The 4,423-nt window shown below is 39.0% G+C and overlaps 1 pseudogene; it reads left to right on the forward strand.

Annotated features, from left to right (window-relative positions):
* The first annotated feature begins 3,098 nt into the window (after positions 1 to 3,098).
* LOC114885780 lies at positions 3,099 to 3,872 on the forward strand (annotated as a pseudogene).
* The last annotated feature ends 551 nt before the right edge of the window (positions 3,873 to 4,423 follow it).

Consider the following 4,423-nt stretch of genomic DNA (forward strand, 5'->3'; position numbering starts at 1 on the left):
GTTTGGCTTCATTTCAGCCCACTGATTGCTTTACTTCAAATTACCCTAACTACTTAGCATGGTAAATTAAGTTGAAACCCCCAAAAGTTTGCAGAGGATGTCATCTAATCTGATTAAAAGGAATATTCCCGTCACAAGCAAGGGAGGAAATGGAAATTACTCTGAGTGCACTGCTATTAAATAATTTGCATAGACTTGCATATGCTATGCATCAGAAAAGCATATGCTATTTAGATTTAATGAAATAATTTTCCCTCTCTAAAGACTGCTGCAGCCTCTGTCCTTCCCTATCTGTCTTTTTCTTTTCTCATCTACCTCTTTTTGAATGTTAAAATTATTTCATGGGAAGAGTATATGGTTGCGCACAAATTATGTGAAATATGCTAATAATCTCCCTGCTGGCAGGGCTGGGAGGTCCTAAAACTGCATTGCCAAACTTCCCCTGTGCCCTCCCCCGTGTCCCCCTCACATAATTAAAGGCTCCCTTAATAGCCTTTGAAAGGTTCAACTTGATTCATTTGGGGCTTCCATTGATGGGGGAGGGTGGTTAAAACCAATCCTTTGGCTCTACTTTCCAAGTGATGTTTTCCTAACAGTAAGGAATTGCATCTAAATCAAAATGAAAATGAAAGGAAAAAATCACCAACAAGCTCATGTCATCCCTGTCTGTTGAGTCTATGATGCTGCCATTGTGGTTGCACATGTACAGTAATCACCCTTGAAAGATTTTTGTGCTTGCTCTGCTTTTCAAGGTTCAAAACGCTTGATGAATGTTGGCTGCTGTTAAAGCATCACCCCCATTTTTATCAATGGAGACAAGGAAGCCCCGCTAGATGATCATGATGCCTTAGTGGCAGGGGGGTTGGATGGGGGATGAAATCTATCTATATTTATATTCTCTGTAGATATACACTAGTTTGGGGTAATATTTTAGTAGATCTCATGTTCAGTTGTAATGTAGCCAACAGAGGAATTCTAGTGAATTCCCCAACAAAATTACATTAGGATCAAATGTGATCGTTATAAACACTATCCAGATGTTGGGGATGGACTGGATATAACTCTTTAAGCCCCAAATTACAGTATAATAAATGCAAGCATGGGGATCTGCCAATACATCTGAACTTCATGTCGGAAACCAGGTCTGACCTTAATTTAACTCTATAAGGAACTAAGAGTTTCCCCACTTGTATAGTTAGGATGCATCCAAAGATCTCCAAGTGCTACACTGTCACGAGTTTTATCACTTACTTGAAGAATGACCATATTGAATTCTGGCATCAAGCCAGTCCTAGTGCAAGCATTTTATTAACACATTTAGAAAGGAAACAGAATTGCAAATAGAAATAACTATTGAGGTTATGAAACAAACCTGTGAAATGAAATACAATACAATATTAAGATCACATTTGTCCTTGGTAAATCTCAGGGAGTTAAGATGCTATAATAAGCACTAAAATATTTTACTATATAAACCAGGGATGCAAACTAGCACAGCTCACAGAGAAGGCAAGGAAAAACTTCATCCTCTGCCCCTGAAATTTTTTTTCACTCAGTGCTGATATAAATGGATAACTTTGTATTATAGCTCAAGATCAGTACTGAATGTATTCTAATTAGAATGTTTGTGGTTATGAGGGAAGATGAATATTTCAAATATTCTAGTGTCAATTTTTATTTAAAAAAGCAGGCACTCTGGAAAGCTAGACTCCATAGATGAATCAAGCTATGGAGTAAATAGTAAACTACAACATGCCTACTAGCTGCATGATATTGTGTTGATGTTGCTAAAAGAAACAGGAAGTAAAAGGAAACGATTTAAGGAGTGCCAAGTATGCATCAAGTTCTTTAAGAAATATAAGCTTTTTTATCTGGATACACCAAACCATAGAATGGTCTCTTCCCTGGAGAAACTTAATATACTGTGCCAAAGACATGAGATATGCAACCCTCCCAAATTCAGAAGTTATATCCCAAACAAAATAATAGGTGTCACAAGTCAGCATAAGTACAGCTTTGAGGGGCTCCGGGTATCTCCTACCACCAACTTTCCAAACAACAACAACAAAAGCTATCTGTAGCAGTCAAAACGCATTGAAAAACACAAGAAATCAGCTACCAAAAAAAAAAACATGTGAAACCTACAGCATTATAATTGTTAACTAAGAGTATTTTTTAAAATCATACATTTGTTTGCAAAAAGAAATTAAAGATCTATCACCATCACATTTACATGGTCTGGGACCTCTTCCTCTGCTCCTTCCCGACCTCCTTCCCCAATATTTTCATCACTCAGTATATGACTTTGAGGCAGACAAAGAGTACAAAGGAGTTTCAAGAAGGGAAGTTTGTCTGAGATTGAAGAACTTGGATGAGCCAGCACCGTGAGCTTCAAGATATTCTCAGCAGAACAACCTAAATGTCCATCAATAGATGAATGGATAAACAATACGTGGTATATCCATACAATAGAATATTATTCAGCCATTAAAATGAATGAAATCCTGACGCATGCCACAACCTTGAAAAAAATAAGCTAAGTGAAAGAAGCCAGACACAGAAGGATGAACACTGTATAATTCCACTTGTACGAGGTATACTTAAAATAGGCAAATTCATAGAGACAGAAAGTCAAACAGTGGTTACTGGAGGCTGAGAGGAGGGTGGAATGGGGAGTTATTGTTTAACTGGGACAGAGTTTCTGTTTCAGGTAATGGAAAATTTCTGGAAATGGATAATGGTGATGGTTGCACCACATTGTGGATGTACTTAATACCACTGAATTGTACACTTAAAAACAGATTAAATGGTAAATTTTATACTATGTGTATTTTATCATAAAAAAAGATGTTCTCAGGGGAAAAGCCAGTGGAAGCCAGGGTGCCTGGCAGTGATAGGCCCGGAGTACATAAGGGAAAGATGAGTGAGTGTAGGTAGAGCAGGCTTGCGGAAAGCTGATTTCCTCCCAGGGTCAGTCAGGTAACTGTGTAGAAAACAACAGGGTGTAGGGATTACTGTGAGAACTTAGAAGTGCCTGACCCACCTAAAGGCAATATTCAATTTTAAAAAAGGAGCTCTTTGCCGCATCTGCTGCAAGAATGAAGACCATTCTCAACAATCAGACTGTCGACATTCCAAAAAATGTCCACGTTACTCCAAAGGGACACACGGTTATTGTGAAGGGCCCCAGAGGCACCCTGCAATGGGGTTTCAATCACATCAGTGTAGAACTCAGTCTCCTTGGAAAGAAAAAGAAGAGGCTCCAAGCTGACAAACGGTAGGGAAATAGAAAGGAACTGGCAACTGTTGACACTATCTGTAGTCATGTATAGAACATGATCAAGGGTGTTACAATGGGCTTCCGTTACAGATGAGGTCTGTGTATGCGCACTTCCCCATCAACGTTGTTATTCAGGAGAATGGTTCTCTTGTTGAAATCTGAAATTTTGGGGGTGAAAAATACACCCACAGGGTTCAGATGAGGCCAGGCGTTGCTTGTTCAGTATCTCAAGCCCAGAAAGATGAGTTGATTCTTGAAGGAAATGATATTAAACTTGTGTCAAATTCAGCTGCTTGCTGCATCGCACGGGGAGATCAGCTCAGTGTTTTGTGACCACCTAGAGGGGTGGGGTAGGGAGGGTGGGAGGGAGACGCAAGAGGGAGGGGATATGGGGATATATGTATACATATAGCTGATTCACTTTGTTATACGGCAGAAACTAAAACAACATTGTAAAGCAATTATCCTCCAATAAAGATGTTTAAAAAAAAATTCAGCTGCTTTGATTTAGCAAGCCACAACAGTTAAAAACAAGGACATCAGAAAATTTTTGGATGGTATCTATGTTTCTGAAAAAGGAACAGTTCAGTAGGCTGATGAACAAGATCCGAGTGGTCTGGCTACAGAAACAGAAAGATACCAGATGATTCTTCAGACTCATTTGTGATATATTAAAGATTCAATAAAAGCTCTTTTGATTTGGGACTTTTCCTTAAAAAAAAAAAAGTAAACACTGCTCAAAGCATCTTCAGGGCAAGGGTACCAATTTTTCACTCCTATTATCAGCCATCAATGTGATGTTAGAACTAAAACAAACACTTCTTATGGGTCTTCTACTTCTAAGCATATCTTACCAGAAACTGGAGATAGAACTTGGGGAGTGAAGGAGAGAAAAGATGTGTAACAACCAAACAACCACCACCATTTATAGTAAACTTACTGTGTCCTAGGTAGGCAGGAAGTGTTTTACATATATTTTCTTATTTAATCCTCACAACCACCTGTGAAGTAGGAACTACAATTAACCCCATGTTACATATGCAGAAACAGAGGCATAGAGAGGTTAGGTCTCTGGCAGGTAGACGAGTGGAAGAGTCAGCTGGCCATCTGATTCCAGTTTAGGGTCCCTGCCCTCAAGGTGTA

This window comes from Monodon monoceros, unplaced genomic scaffold (genome assembly GCF_005190385.1).
Source record: "Monodon monoceros isolate NGI ecotype Baffin Bay Population unplaced genomic scaffold, NGI_Narwhal_1 Super_Scaffold_6, whole genome shotgun sequence".
In the NCBI taxonomy this organism is placed as follows: domain Eukaryota; kingdom Metazoa; phylum Chordata; class Mammalia; order Artiodactyla; family Monodontidae; genus Monodon; species Monodon monoceros.